General features: G+C 41.0%; 1 protein-coding gene across 1 annotated transcript in view; it reads right to left on the reverse strand.

The window, feature by feature from the left end:
• LOC126353876 (agrin-like) overlaps nt 1-23,775 on the reverse strand; it is a 342,153-nt gene extending 318,378 nt beyond the window's left edge. Inside the window, exon 1 of the mRNA XM_050003066.1 lies at nt 23,701-23,775. The gene's annotated coding sequence lies outside the window, so the exon portion shown is untranslated. The remainder of the gene's footprint in view (nt 1-23,700) is intronic.
• Nucleotides 23,776-23,992: the final 217 nt, after the last annotated feature.

Genomic DNA, 23,992 nt, shown 5'->3' on the forward strand with positions numbered 1-23,992 from the left:
GAAAGTGAAAACTGTCGTCGGAAGCTGTTGTCCTCTTGGCACCTGCTGCACAGGATTACAGTCAGTTGCTGAGGGTGATGAAGAGGATACATATGTCGGTCAGGAAGAAAATGAAGAAGGAAATGAAATTTATGAACAAGAACCAGACGAGCAAGAAGATTAAGAAGCCTTACGTAACATTCAATTTTTGTTACTAATATATATTTTCTGTAAAAAAAGACAGTAAAGAGGCACTTTTTAATTAAAGGTTATCATTATAATTATAAATGATGAAAATCTTTTCAGAAGAGCCAGAAATCAAATTATGTATACCTATCTTTGGGTATATTCGATAAGATTTTTCAATTTTGGCCCAGTTTTTCAGTACTCTGGCCCAGTGTGCGGCGTGCTAAGAAGCGCGGCCACCCGGGTAGTTTCCTCTGCGCCATAGTCAAATAGGAGAATACAACTTGCAAACATAAGGCGGTTCGGGTATGTTCCAGTAACACGTATTCCATCCTCGTTCTCCCATTTTAAGGATGTGATCCGGCAGCCGATGGCAGCAGAAGCTAATGCACATCGAAATCTTCGGTGATCGGTGCTGATAGCTTGCATTCTTTAGAAGAATTTTCAGCTAATGTCCGCAGTTCACAGACTATGATCAGTCTGTTGCAAAAACTAGGTTATGCTGCCAGAGAACAGAGCTGGCCATCATTTAACGACAAGGGTAGAATTTACTTGTGTGAGTAAGAACATAGCTTTAGGCATCATACATCAAATTGCCATCCGTTCATTTGAGATTCTGAATGTGTATTACAGCTGAATTGTGTATCCCACCTGTGCAGAATTTCTTATGGTTTTACCTATGAGACATTGTAAAATTCCAAAATGCGTATGTTCCTTGTTTACGTCCCGTTAACTCATCATCTTTGATCGCAAATATACAGCTAACACAGAAGCGCACTATGTTGAACGAGTCACAACATAGATGGCTCTTACGTAGCGCTTTATTATTTACAAACGTAAAAGTATTTCCTGCGTATGTAACTGGTCTCTTTTTATTCGTGAGAACTGCCGAACATCAATGGAAAAGAAAAAAAAATCGAAATTACCGGGAGAAGCTGGTGTAGTTGTGTATTTATATCAGATTGTCGGTGGGATGAAGGTCTCACTGAAGTTTTCTTAAGTCCGGACTGATCATGAATAGACTTCGGCTTAATATTGTTACTAGTCTTCACGGGTTTTCAACCGAATGTCTGCCTGCTTAGCTGAGTGAGCCGATAAGGTAGCTCAGCGTGTTCGGTCAGAGGGTTAACTGCCCTCTGTGATAAAAAAAGAAACAAAAAAAAAACGGAGTGACTGGATTAACGACGAACTTGGACGGGTGTCATGGGGCGTCCTTAACGAACAAATGCGACAAACGATGATGAACAAAATGAGATTTTAAAAAAAAAGTATTAACGTGCTTGCCTACCATACAGTGGGCCCGGGTTTTACTACTGGCAGGGTTGGAGATTTTCTCCGCTAGTGGACTGGGTGCTGTGTTATCATCACCGACGCCCAAGTCGCTCAATGTAGTATCACCTGGTGGTTTTTGGTTTTTCCAACCAAATGATATTCCTAAAAGTGCGCAATATCTCGCCATGCCAGTTTTCTCTACTCGCTAGCAGATGAAAAAAAAAATAATCTGGACATTGAAATTTCTAATTAACACTTTGATTATTAGCATTTGTTTACAGACCAGTAAGTCTGCACTTGTTGTACACTGTCTATGTATTGATCATAAAATTGATTACATTATCACAATATACTTTTACGTGCCTCAGGATTTCGGACGCAGTCATTCAACAAGTAATTTAATTTAAGTAATCAGGGTATATCATCAGTCACGACAGCGGCTTACAACGTAACGGAGGCACAGATTTAACTAAAATCCTTTCGGAAAATGTAGCGTCCATTGTAAGAGCGGCAGCAGTCACCTGTGAATTAGGCTACCGAGTGATACGCGTGTCTGTGGGGACCGGTACGGCTGTGTCCTCTTAATTCTTCAGTAGAAAACAGGTTGACAGTCTTCGTACCCAACGAAAATGAAAAACGCGATCAAAGTGTCCTCTTTCGCGGCATTCGATATTGTAAATACTATAAAATAGAGAACTACCGCATATACTCATTAAACGTTTCACGTAGTGAAGCTACATGACTTGGCAATACGCATTCTGTGTCCAACACCAATTCATTCAATACTGAAATTCGAATGTCAAGTTAAGTAAGAAGTTATTTAGACCAGAAAAGTTTTTTAAATGTAACATCCACTGTAATATCATAATTAGGTTACTGTGAACAGTTATTGATGATGATGATAATGTTTGGTCCGTGGGGCGCTCAACTGCGCGGTCATCAGCGTCCGTACAAATTTCGAATCTTTACATAGACCAATCTCGCCACTTTCACGAATGATGATGAACTGATGAGGACAACACGAGCACCCAGTCCCCGGGTGGAGAAAATCTTTAACCGGCAGGGGATGGAACCCGGGACCCAGAGGCAGCAGTGTTATGAGCAGTTATTGTACAGGAAAAATTACCTTGCTTGAGTAAACTGACGCAGAATCTTTGTCTACAACAATACAGAGGTTGGGGCTACCATAAATGAAAAAAGAGCAATTATTGTTAAGACGTGAGCTACTTCAAAAGTTTTTTAGTCTCACGTAACTGGTAAAAAACGTAGGGCAGTTCGCATTTGTTTACACGAACGGTAAAAGAACGAATACACGTAACTACAGTACAGTATCCGTGGTTGTAAATCTGGAACGGGAGCCTAATAGTATATTCCAAGCTCTAAAATTATGATATTCCTGGAGAAAAGAAGTTTATCTCAAAGTTATTAACGGGCTCGGAAAAATTACCCCTGTGAAATACAGCTCGTCTTATTCGCGCACACTATCTGGTAAATAGTAGACCCAACCGCACACGTAGATTATGTCTTAATAGATATCCGAAAGGAGTTCGACATTATACCGCATTGCCGATTAATAACCACGATATGATCGTAGGGAGTTTTTTCATGGATATGAGATTCAAAGAATTTACTACTAATAGCAACCAACACTCAATGATACACTGGAATTTCTGCCGTGCATTCCACTGTCTATTCATGACACGTTTCAAAACCCTCGTCCTCAGATCTGTAATATCAAATACATAAAACAGTCAATTATGAAATACAAAGGGTATTTCAAACAAGATATGGAAACTTACTGCTGTATACCTAAAATATAATATCAGAACATGTACCCGTCCAGCAACCTCGTCAAACGATGAGAATTGCATAGCATCTACTGCCAACCTGCCAACAGCGCTATGTGACGTTTACGTGAAGCATAATAATGACTTGGCTTTGAGAGCGTTGCATCTAAAGATGCTAGCATACAGTTTGCAGATACGCATGACACCATTTCACATCTACAAAATTGAAGTTAATGTCAGCCTTTAGCCTTTCAGAGAGGCGCAGACGCCATGAAGACGACAAAGAGTACAATAAGATGAAAACTGTCAGAAATTTACCCTGAACGATCGTGAGGCATTTGCTACAGATATAAAAGAACTAATACAGAAATACTATTTGTGTAGAGTGATGGTCGTTAGTAGATCGCTGACAGTTTATATGTTAACGGATGCTATATATTTTTGCTTTTTTTTTAAAAAAAATTCTTATCCTCTTAATTATGTTTGAGTCTCGTTAACATGTTAAGGAATGATATTAACTTAAATTTTTTTGTATTTAAGGATCTCACGCTGAATTAAGAGATATGGATTAACATATTTGGGCGTAACGCTCTCGCCACCAGGTGTCTACCAGGAAACCACAGATTTTTAAAGAATGAATTTCCACGTAAGCAGCTTAAAAAGTCTGATTACTTTACAAACAAGTTAATGTGTCAAATACTTTTCTTTAAACATATAAGCGAGGAAATGTTTAGGAAAAGTTTAAAATTATGCTTAAAGGTCGTTGGAAGCTGAAAATAGCCTCGAAATTCGCGCGACAATTTATGCAAAAGTTAGTTTTTCTAGCATCTCTGTGTTTTCGTCACCATATTTCCTGAACTGTGAGTCGTACAACGATACAGTTTGGTAGTAGATTCAATGATATATGTAGATTCAAAATGTAAAGTGTGTTGCAAATAGAGTTATTAGTACAAAATAATAAATTAAAACGTCATGTCTGATTATTAACAGGGCGCCATTTTAAGCAATAGCTAGTTTTTGCGCATATAAATGTTTATGACGCCATATCTCTCATACTACATGTTGTACAATGATAAAATTTTGCAAATACATTCAATGATATATGCAGATACTGTATGTAAAGTATGTTGCGAAAAATTTGAACCAAATCTTGGGTAGAGTTAATAGTAAAGATGTAAAAAATTAAAACGTCATTTCTGTGCAAAAGTTTTTCTTCCCGTCATTTTAAGCAAAACCTAGTTTTTCACACATGTAAATGTTTATGATGTCATACCTCCTGAAATGTGTGTCGTGCAGTGATACAATTTTGCAGATTATACCTAGTGCTGAATTTTGACTGTACGAACAGCGAAGCTGTAGTAATTGATAAACATTTTTTATTTCATTTTTCTTTTTTATTGAAGTGGGGGGAAGTCTAGCATTTGCCTCTTCCGAGTCTATGTTCATGAGGTCAGTTCAGCTTACATCACTCACGGCAGGCATTCATAATGAAGCAAAGGATTGGACTGACTCCAGTGACTGGTTGCCAGTCTTGTAGTCAAACGTTATCGGATTCTTAGCCTATTTACGTGTATTACATAACATTTAGGTATGTTTAACGTCAGTTGGCAACCACTGCACCAGGCACTGGTCATGTGCAGAATTCTCTGCAATTTGTAACAAGTTTCTAAGGCCATCTCCTTCCAGTAAAGAGCTGCATCGACTGTGAAAAACCGAGTCAGATGCATACTTTATCGTCATGTCATTTACATATACCTTGAAAAGTAGCAAAAATATTAGATGAAACTATAGAACGAAATATGGACGGGGAGAAAAAAAGAAAACAGGGCTATTACTTAAGGTCACATGTATGACGAAGGCATTTGAGTCCATTACCACGTTCGAATCCTTTATATTAGAGTAGTGGAGAAAGGCAAGTGTTGAACTGAAATTACTGAGCGTAAGATTTAAAATTTAATATGTAGTGACGTAAGAGCAATATTTGCGTAAATAGTTTACAACCAGCTGACCTACAGAACAGCTGTTAAACTTAGTTTTAATGGCAGATTTGAATGACAAGCTAAGGCGTGACTCGCATGTGAGAAAAGTGTCTGATAATGGCTCTATCACCGGTGTGGCCGAGCGGTTCCGGGCGATTCAGTCTGGAAGAGCATGACCGCTACGGTCGCAGGTTCGAATCCTGCCTCGGGCATGGATTTGTGTGATGTCCTTAGGTTAGTTAGGTTTAAGTAGTTCTAAGATCTAGGGGCCTGATGACCTCCGATGTTAAGTCCCATAGTGCTCAGAGCCATTTAAACCATTTTGAATGGCTCTATGGCGAAATACGTTCTTTTATTGAAGTTAAATGATTTGAAAGTGCGATATAGACCAAAACAGAAATAAAGAGCAGGTATTAGAAACAAACACGACTTAGATACCACTAGTATGTGAAATAGTGTGGTCTTTTCAAATGCAAAAGGCTGCATTCGGCTGAAGTGATTTTGAAAAAGCACAAAAACGTTATCCTGGATGGCACTATTAGGATTATATCCACTTGCTTGAGAATGAGATCCCGGAGCAGTACCAAGTGGACCATCTCGATAGGCAATTCACGAAAAATATATAAAAAAGGATTTGATATCTAACATAGAAATTCGTGTGCGAACGGCAACAGCAATGTAACACGTCAAAACTCATTAGAAAATTGCATCTTGCCGAGGTGCAACCAACTACTCTATCCAAGACTTGGTTCAAATATTGAAAATTATGGAGACGAACCTTCTTCACGATATAAAGAATAAGAATGTGTCAGATGACTTGTCCCGTATTTGCTTGATAGATCGTTAATTACACAGAGCACAAATAATACAGAAATGCACAAGTATACAGATATCGCGGCGTAATAACTATAGCAAGAAGGCTGCCAATCAGCGTCCAAATCAGCACCGGAAACCCAGTGGAGGACAGCCAACAGAGTACGCACACATAAGCCCAACAATCTGCTCGAATATTGATGGGCACCACTTTAAGATAATGGAACACGTTTGTGGGCTAAAATTCAAACGGAAAGTAAGAAACTAAAAAAAAAGTAAATGCCAAATATAAGGAAGAATGTAGCTTCCGCCATTATGTGTCATTGCCAAGTAACATGATGAAGTTCGGTCTATAAAAAGTGGTTCAAATGGATCGGAGCACTATGGGACTTAACATCTAAGGTCATCAGGCCCCCTAGAACTACTTAAACCTAACTAACCTAAGGACATCACACAGACATCAGGAGGCAGAGAAAATCCCTGAGCCCGCCGGGAATTGAACCTGGGAACCCGGGCGCGGGAAGCGAGAACGCTGCCGCACGACCACGAGCTGCGGACCGTCGGTCTATACCTACAAAGGATTGCTTAAGTATAGTATAGAAGGTAACTGAAATAAATACGCAATGATATCGTTCCGCCATGGAATAGGAAAAGGGAAGAAATCAAAAGTTTTCTTAAGTTAACGCTAGCACAGCCACAGGCAACACCAGGCAGAGGTGGTGACATAGCTATACAGCAGAAAGAAACACTGAAGTCGGTCGCGTAAATGAGCACAGGTTGCTACGTCGACACCATCCTACAGGCACAAGTTACACATTCAGCGAAACGTCCACTATGAGAGGGGGACAGAAATGTGTTCGTTAGCTCGGCGCCCCTGTAAAACGAACAGAAATGACAATTTTATTCACAGAAAATAACTACACTGAATCCACCGAGATTCATAATGGTCTCCTGTACATTACGAAAGACGTGTCACGGTTCTTAATAGGGCGTGTGATCTCAACAGACGGCAACGGATGTTCTGCAACGCGCTTCCAAGCCGTTTTTAAGGCATTCCTGTGGTAGGGCGTTTTATTCCCCCACCAGGTGGTCGACATCTGCTAAATGGTCTTTGGTGCATGTGGAGGTGCTGCAATATGTCTCTCCAGTGCATACCACGAGTTCCCGATGGGATTTAAGCAGGGGGAAAGGTGAGCCAGTCCATTCGCCTAATATCCTCTCGTTCCAAGAGTTTCTCCACCGGGGCTTTTCCGTGCGGTCGCGCATTGGCACCCATAGAAATGAGGTCAGGACAGTATGCACTCCTGAAGAGATGCACATGGGGAATCAAGACATTGTCACAGAAAGGTTGAGCGATGAGTATACCGCGTTCGAAGATATGTCAGTACACCCGTACAACATTTTACCTCCCTGTACCATTACGCCTGGAGCCCCAGAACTTTCATGTCGACGCTGCTGTATCTAACTCCAATGGCGAGAAGTGAGAACACGTAACGCACCCTGGAACATAGTCGAACACGATTGTTTCGGTGGTCCAGGTGTTATGGTATAGGAGGCATAAAGTTGCATAGGTGTATTTCCCTGCAAATCTTCGGATGCAGTACGCCCTTACAAGGGACACTCGCCATCGTAAACCCCTCAGATTTAACGGTAAGGTGGATCAGTGGATAGCCTGTCAAAAACTGAACACAGATCAAGCATGAAAGTAGGAAGAAAGTGTACTGAACTGTGAAAAAAAATAAAAACAGAACAGTGGAGAAGAGGAACGGCGTCGTAGTTAAGTAGTTACGGTGTTGGACTGTCATGTGGGTGAGTTGTGTTCAAGTCTTATATGTATATATATTCACAACCTTATGAACTCTCTGTCCGGTCACTGAAACGTTTGTTCTCTTTCTGTAGTCTCGGCAGGTGCATACTATACATTGGTTATAAAATATGAGTCATGTGGTAAGAAAACGTTACCATCGCAAATGAAAACAACAAATAAAACGGCTGTGAACTATGTTAGAATAAAGGAATTCAGGAATCAAGTCTTCCATTACGGAACGCAACTTAAACCGTCAAAAACGTGTATTTTCACAGAGAACAGAGAAATTTGTAAGGTGGCTATAATTTCGCACCTTGCAGGCACTCATCTACATACTTTGGCGTGATTTACAACCGGAATTAGGTATCATTTGATAGGTTGTATATAGAATATATATGAATATTTAGTGAAGACTGACATTGTCATGCACAGGTGTGTTGGTCCTGCTTCACACAGGAAGTGCCAAGACGGACGGTCTGGGCACCGGAGCGCGGAAGCACAATACAACGGCGGCCGGCCGGTTGGGTAGTAGGGCCGGATGGACAACCGTATAATACTTTGGAAACTCTGAAAATCTTGGACGCCGCAGAGAGGAACGAGGAGTCGTTACCTCGGAAATCGCAGGCTGGGTTATTTCCGAGGATTTTTACTCTGATAAGTGTACCATTGTATAAGTATAGGTATTCCCTCGTAAACTTTCCGCGCTGGGCGACAAAAGACTAAAATATGGTTGGTCAGCGTTCGTAAGAATCTGTAGAGAGGGAGGATGTTCCATGGTTTCGAGAATATGATTCGCCTTCTGAGTTACGAGGGACGGGACCCGAGCTTTGTTGGGAAACCAGCGGTGGAGAGAAGAGTCTTCTGTTTTGAGCGCCCGAGTTTGATGGTCGCTCAGTGTCAGCTTTTGTTGGTACAGACGGACTTGCTGTCTTTACTCTTAGAAGATTTTATAGTTAGAACGGTTAGGAACTGTACTGTTGCCAACTTACACGATTCTGGACTTTGCCTCCGGTTTGCGAGTCATCGTTGAGTACGAAGCGTTCAGTGATTGAGAGCACTTCTTCTGCCTATACTCATGCATGTTGAGACGTTATCTGATCTCCATCCTTGTGGCTGTGAGTTCGCGTTTCTCGTCTGTAGAACACAGAGAGGAGAAGACAGTATTAGATTATACAAGTCAGAGAACCGTCTTGTGCAGTCCTAGTGTTTGAATCAGGGAGATTTTTTTTTTTACTTGTGTTGTGGCTGGTGTTCTTCTGTCGTCGAAGACGTGTTCGAGAACCATCACTCCGACGCACCAGACGCGGTACATTTGGTGATATTGCTGATTGCTTCTGCTTATTAGGCCTATGAAGCTAAACAGCTGTGAGCACGTAAATTTTATTTCCTCTGAGGTTGCACATCACTGTATATCATCTTTGAAAGTAGTGTCTTCTAGTGTTTGGTAGGTAGATGGTGTCAGTGGTCTCGCCTTATTCATATTAGATCGCGTGGCCATAAAATGGGCAGATTTGAGCAAATGATCAATCGTATTAGTTATGAAATTCATTTGTATCGCTGTATGTCCATTGGATATCGATATACAAACATTTGTAATATAAAGGGGCTTTAATCTACAGTAAATGTATAAGCGGAAACAGCATTTATTTTTGGTCATCAGTAGTGCCCTTAATCATTCATTTATGTTTATATTGTAATGTATATGTTAAAGTGAAAGAAGGAGGAGATACTCACCATTAAGAGATCTTGCTTCAGGAGATAGGAAAACAAGGCCAAATCTTCATTTTCGCGTTCAGTATTTCCGTTGCACACATCCATTTTACACCCGCCTGGAGTCGGATCTTGGAAACTGTGCGATTGTGAAACTGTTGCGTTCATTTGTTGCAGCTTATGTGACAAACTATTATGTTTTCATCATTTCATTGGGAGTGACCACATTCATATCGGACAAAGAGGCATATCTCACTCACTCCCCAGTCGTACAAATCAGGTGCATCGACAAGAGAATCCTATCTGATGATACACGTACTGTTACTAATGCCATATAAATCCCTACCTTACACCTCGCTGTTGCAAACGGGCGTTACAACAAGACACAGACACAAATTTGAATGAAGCGAACAGTGGTTAAGAAAAAAAAACTGTGACGAGCGAGATCTGAACACGGCTCTCCCACCTAGCAGTCCAACACCGTAACCACTTTTTTTTGTTGATCTCGTATTTTTCGTTATTGTTCATTGCGCTTGTTTTAGGGCCCACATCCCATGACACTTGTTCAAGTTCATCGTTGATCCGTTCACTCAGTTTTTTTTTATTACAGAGGTCAGCTAAACCTCTGACCGTACACGCTGGGTTACCGTGCCGGCGTTAGCTCTTTCTTCTCGGATTCTTTATATGGCCCTTCTTGTTCTGGGACATTTCACTATTTCTATTTTGCTTCTTTTTTCGCAGTTCAGAAAAGGTACTATGAGGGTGTTTTTCGCTGCTAGGATGTGGGCTCCCTAGCGTGCTTAAGAAAACAGTAAATGGGGAAAAATATGAACACATTTTAAAGCACCGTGTACTGTGAGCAGCAGAGGAACGGTTCGGAGAGGATTATTTTTTTGTGTCAGATAGGCATAGTAGGCTGTAAAACAGTATCTGTGAGGCAATGGCTTATTAGCAATAATATTTATGGCCCGCCCAAAACCTCGCCCTGAACTCAATGTAACACATTTGGAATGAGTTAGAGCGTCGACTACCCCCCAGAACCCACCGTCCAACATCATTACCTGCTCTGGTTTCGGCTTTTGAGGAAGAATGGGCTGCCATTCCACCACACACATTCGGATACCTCATTGAAAGTGTCCCTTGCAGAATTCAAGTGCCGTTGTGAATAGAAAGGGAAGACACACCCCGTAATAATCTCCACTAATCCGTATGCGGACGCTTTTGGGCCGAGAGTATACTGACTGAAAACGTGGCGACGCCGAAAGAAAGTGCATTTTTTACTTAACAAAAGGCAATTTTTCAACTTCAAGTTTAAAGGATTTTCTCCTTGCTCCCATTACTGCGGATGGAATTGTTGTGAAAAGTCCATACTGTGTGAATTCTACTTCTATATCTACACTAATACTCTGCAAATCACATTTAAGTCCTTGGCAGAGGATTCATCAAACCACCTTCGCCGTTCTATATTTTTCCAATCTCGTATAGCGCGCGGAAAGATCAAACACCTATATCTTTCCGTACGAGCGCTGATTTCCCTTATTTCATCATGGTGATCGTTCCTCCCTATGTAGGTCGCTGTCAACAAAATACTTTCGCATTCGGAGGAGAATTTCGTGAGAAGATTCCTCCACAGCAAAAAGCGCCTTCGTTTTAATGGTTTTCATTCCAAACCCTGTACCATTTCAGTGATACTCTCTCACCTATTTCGCGATAATATAAAACGTGCTGCTCTTCCTTGCACTCCGTCAATCCTATCTGGTAAGGATCCCATGCCGCGCAGCAGTATTCTAAAAGAGTACAGACAGGCGTAGTGTAGGCAGTCTTCTTAGTAGGCCTGTTACATTTTCTAAGTGTCCTGCCAATAAAACGCAGTCTTTGGTTAACATTTTCTATGTGTTCTTTCGAATTTAAGTTGTTCGTAATTGTAATTGAATACGGCCTTTAGATTTGACTGACTTACTGTGTAACCAAAGTTTAAGGGATTCGTTTTAGCAGTCATGGGGATGTCCTTACACTTTTCGTTATTTAGGATCTATTGCCAATTTCCGTACCATACATATAACTTTGTTTTGATATTATGACGAATTTACTGATCGATAAACGACAGTGTTATATGCAAGCAACCTAAGACGGCTGCTCAGATTGTCTCCAAAATTGTTTATATAGATAAGGAACAGAAAAGGGCCTATAACACTACCTGAGGGACGGCCAGAAATGACTTTTTTTTTTTACTCGATCACGTTCCGTCAGTTACTACGAAGTGTGACCTCTCTGACAGGAAATCACGAATCCAGTCTCATACCTGAGACGATATATCATAACCACGAAATTTCATTTCAAGCCGCTTGTGTGGCACAGTGTCACTAGCCTTTCAGAAATCTAGAAACAGGGAATCAATTTGAAATCCCACCCAATAGCAATCAAGACTTCATGCGAGTAAAGATCTAGTTGTGTTTCACAAGAACGATGTTTTCTACATCCGTTTTGACTGTGTGTCTATAGACAGTTTTCTTCGAGGTAATTCATAATGTTCAAACACAATATATGTTCCAAAATCGTGCTACATATCGACGTTTCTGATGTTCGACTAGTCACCCTTACATTTCTGTCGAGAGAGGCACACCGTCAACAAGCTTAACCTTAATATATTAGCATTAATCCAACACATGCATTCAAGCAAATAAGCTGTCAGAGACATGCAGTAAATTAATTTTAAGAATAAAAAACAGCTTAATTTCGTCATGTAGCTAAGCGGATGGACATACTTTGAGGCAAAAGCTAACTGTAGCACTGCTAAAGCGGATTTAAGCGGTCACCGCGAAACGATTCAAAATAACTGACCGAATAGCACAATCAACTACTCGCTGCTTGAACATTAATATTCTTCTGTCGTCGTAAAAACATTACCCCTTTGTACATTTTCGCATAAATAATGGATCATCACCGAGGGATTATCCACGAACACTATATCAAAATAATAACCCCTTGGAGGATTACGGCATTTGTACAGTTTCCGCCCGCGAACAAATAATACGCTGGAATCCACTGCAGTTTTCCTACATAGGTGGACAAGCTTACATAAGTAATATCGCTCTATATTCACAGCATCGTGTCTGAAACTATTAAGCTGTTCGTTCTGCTACATACAAATTCTGTTCAAATTATCGTCATTATAACAAATTCTATTTGCAACATTTCAGCAGTAATACTACTTCAGCTGATGGTTCTGTAACAAGCAATCGTGGAAGATCATTCAGTCCCAGAAACGATTTCTGTTTTCATCAACACTGGATGTATCTCAGTTATACTGACATGAATGTCGCCACTGTCGTCCTAATGTATGTGTACGCTTTCAGATAAAATGTGATCCAGCTCATGGACTCTGACGAAACAGATCGCGTAATAAATAACTATATTTTAAAAGCAGCCTAGTGCCAAATCAGATTCCGCTTCTGAAGTACATAAAAATTGTGGGACGCAACCAGTGTCAAATATTCCGTTTATTATCGCGATGTTTCTGTGAATATTTCACCGAGCCATGCGTCACGATGGGCACCAGAAAACTTCCAGCCCAGATCCTTTACAGAATCGAAATTCAATTTTTGTAACAACTTCAAACGTCTTAATACTCTAAAAATGGGTTCTTGTGTTAAATACCTGATGTTCAGCATATAAGCGAGAAAAATGTAGAAAAGATTTGAAATTTTATTTAAAGTCTGTTGCAAGTCGCTAAGTGCTCTCATTAACAATGACTTGATGAGTGTACTCTGAGTAAATTGTGCTCCGTTGTATGCAAAAGCTAGTTTTTCACGCATCTCAACGTTTATTACGTCATCTCCTGAACTATGTGTAATACAATGATATAATTTTGCAGTTACGTTCAGTGGTATATGTGAACACTGTCTGCTAAATGTGTTACGGAGAGAGTTAATAGTAAAGAATTAATAAATGCTTGATGCTGAAGTTTAACCGCATGAATGGCGAAAATATAGTAAACTTTTGTTCATCATTTTGGGGAGGGGGGGGGGGGAGGGGGGGAAAGCGTCAGCGAGAAAAAGTTTCATAAAGTTTGAAATTATGTGCAAAGTTTGTAGGAAAGCGCTGCATTCACTAATTCTCAAACACTGGATGAGTATAGTATGGGTAATTTGCGTGCCATGAGTTACAATGACTGATGACGTATACATAGTTCGAAACTGGTAATACTTGTATTAACTGTGTTAAACTTTTAACATACCATTATGCCCCTTAATGGACGGATTATGACAACATTTTAAATATTTATATTCGGTCAATAACTAGATGAAGTATTCAAAACTCAAACTTTTGTTGCTTCTGAAAACCGTTAGTTAGACAGCCTACAGATAGAACCGTGCACAATCAACGGGATTAGTCCTTTAGAATCGGTACGCAAGCGACATCATGCGCTACTAATATGTTGCAAAACGCCACGCATAAGAACGAGAGTCTTTCGGGGCTCGTACCTCGGCTTACATTGGCGATAGAAAGGTATGGTCAAGTGCTTTGGGTAGCGCTTGGGATAGGGACCATTTGTGCACCAAACAGGATTGTCTTACTGTACCTATTCTAGACTACGGGGTCAAATTTAGAATATTATATACGTCCTCAAGCTTTGCCAAATGGAGTTAAGGGTCTTACGGAGCCACAATTTGGTTGTTGGGCGTTTCCTGAGAAAGCACGAAAAAAGCGTTTTTCATCATTTTTAGGCGTCAGCGACGGATATGTAAACAACTAACAGCAGCAAATTGCTCAAATTTTAAGGGTGTATTGTCTAAGTACTTATCTAGAAGCGACAGTTTCAATTATCAAGAAACACCCGAAAACTATGGTTTCTGGGAACCAAAACAAAGCCTCGGTTTCCAAGGCGACTACCGCAACAAACGGCTGAGTTGTTACGATATATTTATAAGATCTCTATTTCGAAAACCCTAGAAAATTTTATTCCTATCTTTATCTGTTCCTGAGATAAAAAGTTCAAAGTTACCATAGTTGCACACGTGTAATACGGTCGTAAAATCCTGTGTGCGGCGAAAACGTAGTTTATAAAGTGCGTTAGCGTGGAGAAATAAGCGATAAAGTGTCTGTTATCATCAGAAGGGCTCTGGGAACTTTATGCTGTTGTTGTACTGAAACACATGCAAAATATTTGTGCTCATGAAGCCGGGTCTGAGGTGTAAAGTCAGATGGTTTTGCGTTATTCCAATTTCACATATGTAAACTCCCAAAATTTTACTGATCCATGTGGTCATTTTCACATCAGTGAAATGCCCTGCTGTAGCAGGGAAAAGAAGGGAACCAGTTGAAAAATACTTCCATAGAAGCACAAAAAGGCGTATATGCTCCTGTTTAAAAGACTCTGACTGGAAAGTGGGGTACTAGCTGCCTCATTTTACCTTCCTGAGCATCTTTAAAAATTTTCCTAAAAATTTTGGAATGCGAACATATTCGCAGTTCTGAGAGAGAATGATGTAGTGGCAGTTCGAAAGAGATGGAAAATAATAAAGCTACAAGATGGGACACCTACTACTACTCCCAAATGGATACTCCGCAAATCACATTTAAGTGGTAAGGATCCCACACAGCGCAGCAGTGCTCCAAAAGAGGACGGACAAGCGTAGTGTAGGCAGTCTCTTAGTGCATCTGTTACTTTTTCTAAGTGTCCTGCCCTTAAAACGTAATTTGCCTTCTCCACAACATTTTCTATGTGTTCTTTCCAATTTAAGTTGTTCGTACTTGTAATTCCTAGGTATTTAGTTGAATTTATGGGATTTAGATTCGATTAATTTATCGTGTAATCAAGTTTAACGATTTTGTTTTAGTACTCATGTGGATGACCTCACACTTTTCATTATTTAGGCTCAACTGCAAATTTTAGTACCATACAGATATATTTCTAAATCGTTTTGTAATTTGTTCTGATCGTCTGATGACTTTACTAGACGATAAACGACAGCATGATCTGGAAACACCCTAAAACGGCTGCTCAGATTGTCTCCTAAATTATTTAAATGGGTAAGGAACTGCTGAGAATCGGTAGCACTACCTTCTATTTTACTCGAGGACTTTCCGTCAGTTATCACGAACTGTAACCTCTCCGGCAGGAAATCACGAATCCAGTCACGTAACTGAGATGATATTCTATAACGACGCAATTTCACTACAAGCCGCTTATGTGATGCAGTGTCGAAAGCTTTCTGAAAATCTGAAATTACGGAATCAATTTGAAATCCCTTGTCAATAGCACTCAACACTACATGTGTATAAAGAGCTAGTTGTGTTTCGCACTTATTATGTTATCTATATTCTTGTTCACTGTGTGTCAGTAGACCGTTCTCTTCGAGGTAGCCGGCCGCGGTGGCCGAGCGTTTCTAGGCGCTTCAGTCCGGAACCGCGCTACTGCTACGGTCGCAGGTTCGAATCCTTCCTCGGGCATGGATGTGTGTGATGTCCTTAGATTAGTTAGGTTTAAGTAGTTCTAAGTTCTAGGGACTGATGACCTCAAATGTTATGTCCCATAGTGCTCAGAGCCATTTGAACCATCTTCGAGGTAATTCGTGATGTTCGGAAACAATATGTGTTCCAAAAATCATGCTGCATATTGACGTCAATGATATGGGTCTGTAATTTAGCAGATTACTCCTACAGCCTTTCTTGAGTATTTGTGTGACTTGTTCAACTTTTCAGTCTTTGGATACGAATCTTTCGTCGAGCGGGCGGTTGTGCATGATTGTTAAGTATGGAGCTATTTCATGAGCATATTATGAAAGGAACGTAATTGCTACACATTCTGGATCGGAAGACTTGCTTTTATTAAGTGATTTAAGCTGCTTCACTACTCCGAGGATATCTGCTTCTATGCTACTCATATTGGCAGCTGTTCAGTGATTGTAGCATAGACAGAGCGGTAGAGACACTGGCAGAGTGACAGAAAGAGATAGACACAGTGGCAGTGGAACTTAGTTGACAGTGACAGAACGATGCTAGGAAAAGAGTGCAGGAAAGATTGATAGTGGGACAAGAATAAAGAGAAGTGATAATGAGGGACAGAATCTATGACAATGGCAACTTGTAAGAGGAGATAATGGCAGTGAGAAAAACAGCATCACTGAGGAGGACTGAAATCGATATTAGCAGTAAGAGAGAGCGAGAGAGAGATAATGACAGTGAGTGGAGACAGTAGTAGTAGGACTGGACGAAGGAGACTGTGGCTGTGGGAATGGAGACGATGACAGTTAGAGAAGCACGAAGAGACGATGACAGTGAGTTGGACTGAGCGACTGAGTGAGAATGGGCGAGTAGAAGTGGATGGTCATGAGCTACTGAGAGCGACGGACTAGTGGTGCGAACGAGTTACAGTTAAGGGAGCTTGTGGGACTGAGAGGGGACATGCTTGTCAAAAAGAGCGCGAATATATTCACCTGCCAAAATTTATGAGAAAATTTTTAAAGGTGCAGAGGAAGGTAGACTGATATATCAGGTACCCCACTTTCCAGTCAGAATATTTTTAAAAAAATTGTGGTAAGGTTCTGTGGGACCAAACTGCTGAGGTCATTGGTCCATAGTCTTACACACCATTTAATCTAACTTAAAATAACTTACGCTAAGTGCAACACACACCCATGCCCGAGGGAGGACTCGAACCTCCGGCGGGGGCAGTCGGGTGAACCGTGTAAGAAGCCATAGACCGCGAGGCTACCCCACGCGGCAGAATCTTTTAAACAGAAGCAATATTCGCCTGTTTTTGCTCCGATAGCGGCATATTTTCGGTGCTTTTGATACTGGACTAACAATCGAGAGGCACGGTGTTCAAACACTGCACCAACATCCAATCTTACGTTTTCCTTGATTTCCTTAAATCGGTAAAGGCAATGCCGGGGTGCTTTCTGTTCAAATGGTTCAAATGGCTCTGAGCTCTATGGAACTTAACATCTGAGGTCATCAGTCTCCTAGAACATAAAACTACTTAAACCTAACTAGCCTAAGGACATCACACACATCCATGCCCGAGGCAAGATTCGAACCTGCGACGGCAGCGGTCGCGCGGTTCTAGACTGAAGCACCTAGAACCGCTCGGCCATAACGACCGGCGTGTTTTCTTTTAGAAGGACACTTACACATTGGGTACCCCAATCTTGTTCTGCCAGAGCGTGTGTTACGTCTCCAATAATCTTGTCGTCGACGGAATATTAAACCTAGTCTTCGTTCCTTTCTTACTTTTCATGAGAAACCATTGTCCTCTCGCATACACAAATGCATTCAGAAAAGAGACAGTGAGATGATTTCTGTTCTGAATTGTATCAAGATCGATTGTACCGAACAACTGTCGAATATCAGAAATAGCACATCAAATCGCTCCCTTTAAATGTGCAGAATATTTGTGACATAACTCTGATTCGAAAAGAGTATTTTAGATATAACTGAAAGAAAGTCTCTGAACATTTCACAAACTTATTAATTGCTACCGATTTCTGAAACTTAATCACACATCTAAAATTTCCAGATGAGGTCAAATAAGATGCGTAATGAAATATGAAGCGAAACTGACATGCAAACTGTTGAGGTTTGCACCAGGCTTGAAGTCGCACAGCAATTATTTATTTAACCATCCTCTCTTTTTAAAATAATGTATTTCTTTGGACAAAAAGCTGCATTGCTACATCACTCCACTGATTTGTTTTAATAGGAAGACATCAGAATATTATCATATCGGCAATACAAATGAAAATGTCATGTTTACTTCGAGGAAATCATGTAAATTGTTACATGTGTTTGTAGCTGAATACACAGAATTGCTTGAGCTTTTACTGTTCGCAGGTAATTTTTTAATCTTGACTGCCAGCTGGGATATCCCACGGGGGTAGGAAGGGGGGGGGGGGGGTCAGTCACCTTTTGGAAACAGTTTTCTTCCTCCACGCATATTGCTCCCTATCCTAGCGAATATGAGAGAGTAGTGTCGTATGTGTATTTATGGAGTGTAACGAATGCGTGTGTAGTTTAGTGTTATTTTTTCCATTAAAAGATGATGATGAGAGAAGGGAGAGGGTGAAATACGGTGCCAGAACATAAGGACAATACTGAACAATAATTGCTTAAGTCGTGTGAGCAGTCAGAAGTAGTTAGTTAGGCTAGTGACGGACAGTTGCATGAAAATGCAAACTGAGTTGCCTCCGATACCAGTACTATACTTTCTAATTTGTATAAAGTACATAGCAGAAGGTAATTTTTAGTAGGCCATATAGTAAATATTCCTTCCATTCCATTAACAAGTAGAGAATGTGTACCATTTTGCACTCGTATATTTATAGAGTTGTCAGGTGAAGTTTCTCTAGTGTTTCATCAGATACTTGGGATTTAATTTTACATTGTGTTGCTGGAGTCACTCCAAACACTGCTCGTCAAATGTTTCATGCGACGAGCAGTGTCGTCGAAAAGCGTCGATTTGTGTCCCTTTAGAAACAATATGATTTTTAAAAGAGAATTTTGTATGCCCATTCGATAGAGCCCTCCCAAAGTCTATATGCATTAACAGGGACAGTGAAACCTGAAAAATAACCAGTACCCCATTAGTGAAGCACTGCTCTGGCCCGCATTGACCGCTACCGTTAAACATGCAGCGCTATTGACACGCTGCTACAGTTGGTGTAGAGAAAGGCACATGAAGTGCTGGACGCCAGAAATATTGCATCCACAGTGAAGCTAGGTGGAGAGAGTGTCATCATTTTTGGTTACTTGAATCACGCATGCGTTGCAGAACTAGCTGTTATATTTTAACGCAGTCGTTTATATAAACACTTTGTGAAACAGTTTAGTAACAAATGTACAGGCGCTTGGAATCGAGAGATGGATTTTATTCCATCAAGATAACGACTCCAAACATTAACACTTAAGACCCATGGCTGGTTGCTTGCAATAGCTCATCAATTACGGGTTGCCCCTCAGTCACCGAACATACACCCAGTAGAAGCTACGGCACCGATATTGGAGAATCAAATTAGGAAACGGAAGAGATCATTATGTAATGAGTCAATTAGGCATTTGACAACGATGACTAAATCGTACAAATGAAAATTTGAGCCAGACTACGACCCCAACCTGGATATCTTGTTTATACCGTGCGTCCAAATAGTTCTGATACTGATTTTATTCCTGGCGCATAAGCGACGTCAGCGCAGTAGCTACGACGACAGTGTGAACTAACAACAATTGTAGACAACAGGTGAGCGTACGATGAATAAGTTGTGAGCAGGCGGTGTTAAGTAGAGGACGTCCGGCCGCGGCGTGTCAGCGATGTTGTGTCACAAATCGCTGTGGAGTAACCAACTCAACATCTGTACATCGAGTGTTCAAGGTATTCTCCAGAATGTTTTGATGAACAGAAAATTGTTTGCAAAGTTTGTCCCGCACACCCTGAATCCAGAACAAAAGCAAATACGTGTGGAAGTCTGCCGCGGCAGATTAAATTACCATAACGCAAACCATTTTTTCCTGCAAAAAAAAAAAAAAAAAAAAAAAATCGTCACGAGTGAAAAAGACTTTGTGTTATCAGTGCGAACCTACCACAAAATGACAAACTTCGGAATGGGTCTCTGGTGGAGGAAGGTGTGAATGTGACGCGCGAGTTGAACAAATGTTCTGAAGAAGGACTTGTTTGCCAGTTTTGCATGATTGTACAAACGTTCTGTGCGTCGTGTTCAAGTGGGTGAGGCTATCTAGAACACCTGAAGCCTTAAAATCGTCATCTTAACTTTTCTCTGTTTTTTATTAATTTGGTCTCGAAACTGGACTGAAGGGGCATGGGTAGCAGTCACCTTAAGCATAAGGCAGGCTGAGCACGCCCACTGTACTGCTATTCCCACATACCCTGCGAAGGTACATGAGTTGTAGTAGAGGGATATGAGGAAAAAATCAGTGACAGTAAAGTCTGAGTCAGGTTTGGAGCCGTTCCTAGGTAACTTACGAAGGCCACGTTCGAATTTCGGTCTGGTACAGATTTTAATTTGTTAATATCTGTTATTGAAGTCTCAGCATTTCTTAACTGCTTTTACTAATGTTCTTTAGTACCATTAGATTTCCACTGCCGTATTCTTCACTGAAGTCAATCACTTCATCGAATTTCATTACTGAGTGTGGGTGAAATAGTTCTTGAAGTCTATAGGCCGTGATAGGAGCCAAGGGCCTCCTTGCGTAAAATTAGAATTTACGGAAAGCCTGATAAGGATATTTTTTTGGACTCAATTGTTGATTATTATTTTTTGCGTTTTGTATAAATTTTTCTTTATTGTTATTTCATGTTCGCATTCTTACTTACCGTTAAACGATTTACGGCAATTTTGACATAAATGAAACACAAATGAAAATTAATTAGCAAGTCATGGGTCAATGAATACTTCCTTTCCCACTGCAGTTCTCCGCATCTACGTTATCATCGTTACACCTTAATTATCACTACAGGAGCGATTTTTAGTTGCTCTTGGAATTTTATAGGTTGGTTTTCGTGAGATGTTAAGTTTCTTTCTTCAAATTACTGATGGCTCACACGTAGCAGAGTTTCTGTTATAATCTCTCCTCCCTTCAAATACGTCTGTGGTTACTGGCGTTGCCCTTATTTCTGTGAGTTCAGGGTTCCACACAGGCCATTCCACTCATTTGAGAAATGTTTTAATACACACTTTAAAAAATTTTTACAGCAGATCTTTGTAATGAATTTCTGCCTGGAACATTCGAGCAATAACTTCAACCGAGAGCGTTAAAAAATGCTGCTTCTTATATACGATGTGAGGATTAAACTGGGTGCTTTCGAACACTTAATAAAATTCGAATCGCCAGCCATGACCAATAAATGCTGCCCCCGGTGGCTGAGTGGTCAGCGCAACAGAATGTCAATCCTAAGGGCCCGGGTTCGATTCCCGGCTGGGTTGGAGATTTTCTCCGCTCAGGGACTGTGTGTTGTGTTGTCCTAATCATCATTTCCTCCTCATCGACGCGCCAGTCGCCGAAGTGGCGTCAAATCGAAACACTTGCACCCGGTGAACGGCCTACCTGACGGGACGCCCTAGTCACACATCGGATGATCTGAATACGTTACATAGTGACCCGCACTCTATGCTGGATAATGCAATAAAACAATTTTCTTATAAACTATCTAGATGAACACACCATTTTTCCCAAGAATAACTATCGATGACACGAATTCAGCGACATAGCTGAGCATTGACATTATTTTTGTTGGTCATATGGTGGGAAGAACTTCACACAGAATTATGAGAATCGATTGAGATAAGAGATATTTTATGTTACGTATCGCGCTTCGGAGAATTCAATGGAAGTACCATTAAATCAACGTCTGACTTCATCGACGTCGTTCGGTGACATACTGAAATTCACTTACACCAATTTGTTAGTAAGACATATCCATTGGAATTTGACGAAGCTTAGCTAGCGAACTTATTGTACCAGTTGTGAGATTAGGAAATTTGTTGCTTTGTTGGGAAACTTCCTTACTTCAGTTTTCTTTGTGCAATAACTACCGTTTCGCGCATTAATGATGATGATGGCACGAAGTGGACAAACTCTATTCGTATTATGTAAGCACGTCCTCTCTTGATACACGTCAGCACCATTTTCCATTTCCATTTTCAGTATCGGTATCAAGCAATTAGTCATTAGCAAATATTATTGTAGAGTTATAGTGATTTACTAGTTAATAAAGATGGGACACTGATAATGTTGTACTAGCAATATAACGTAAATAAATTTCGACGTATTTTTTTGCGAATTTGAACTGCGTCGAACGGCGCTACATTTAGTTACATCGAAGGACAAGACTCCAATAAACCAGGAATTATCTTAGCGACGCATTTGTGTCTCCGTCAATGACATGAACGTTCGCGTGACGCCCCACTGAATCCGTCTCAATAAAGACATAAAAATCGAATTTATGATGCGATTTTATTTTGTACTGTTTTCCAGTTGTATAACTGAATTTGTCTCGTTATGAAGTGGCCATTAGAGCCATTAGAGGAGCATTTGATAATATTAAGTTTATCTCTTTATCTCAGCCGTTAATACGAATACGAAAAAAAACAACATCTTTGCGATTATTCATCTGCTTAGCAGTGTAGTAAGTACCCAGAATTTATGCGGTAAACACGTTAAATGGGTCAATCAGTATCATTTAAACAGTGATACGAAGAGATGTTAATTTATAAATTCAGTCACTCAGTATCATTTACACAGTGACATGAAAAGACGTTAGTTTATAAATCTGCAACTCAACAACTGGAAGGAACTTAAGTGGAAGATGCAAATTTTGCTACAGTCGCAGGTTCGAATCCTGCATCGGGTATGGATGTGTGTGATGTCCTTAGGTTAGTTAGGTTTAAGTAGTTCTAAGTTCTAGCGGACTGATGAACTCAGCTGTTAAGTCACATAGTGCTCAAAGCCATTTGAACCGTTTTTGCAAATTATGTATGGATTCTGAATGTGCGCTTACTGTATAGTTCCTCAAAAGCCCCAGAAAACACTGATAGAAAAGGTCGTATGCATTCGTGTGTGACGGGTGTAACACACACAAGTAGATGCAACAATAATTTGAATGATAAATATGTATAAGACAGATGCAAATAGTAAAACTGTTGACTCAGTTTCAATGGTACATAGCTACATGCCAGTATAAAAACAGATGGCAGAAGCCAGTTCGGTGGCACTGTCGTACGGTTTTTTTTTTTTTCCGTGGACGTCAATCGTTCGTTTTACAGCAGAGATAGTACAAGAGTCAAAGTATGCAAATGTATCTATGAACCACACGAAAGCAAACATTAACACAAACACACACACATACACATACACATACACACACACACACACACACACACACACACACACATGCATACGCATAATACATGTCTAGGCCTACACAAGTCCCCAGCACCACACATACCTCCACCCACACAAACATAAAAGCACACACACATGCAGACGCGCATCTCCTCAGAGGGGAAGCAGGGGAAGGGGTAGGAGTAGGGGAAGATGTGCACAGTTTAGGAGAGGACAGTTAAGACACCCCCTTCCCCCAAGGAGCGGCCGGAGGAGCGCCCGTGTGCGATGTGGCTTGGTGAGAGGAGGCCGTGCTGAGCACAGTACTTACCGTAGCTCGGCTCACGGCGGACGGCGGCCTCCGGGACGGGTCCTGAGCGCCCACTGCCGGCAGCTGCTGTGCCGGGCCGAGGCTGCGGCTGACCCGGCGTCATATTGATTTGCCCTCGGCCTCCACCGCCGCCGCCACCGCCCATCTCGCCGCCCCCGCAGCTGCCGCCGCCGCCCCCAGTCTCCTAGTGTGCACTACCACTCCACACGAGGGCTTCGGCCACTTTACACTGGCCACCCGACGGCGGTGCTCCCTTACACGTGTCTCGAGGGTTACCGCTTTGGGACCCTCC

The sequence above is a fragment of the Schistocerca gregaria genome, chromosome 3 (genome assembly GCF_023897955.1).
Source record: "Schistocerca gregaria isolate iqSchGreg1 chromosome 3, iqSchGreg1.2, whole genome shotgun sequence".
NCBI lineage: Eukaryota > Metazoa > Arthropoda > Insecta > Orthoptera > Acrididae > Schistocerca > Schistocerca gregaria.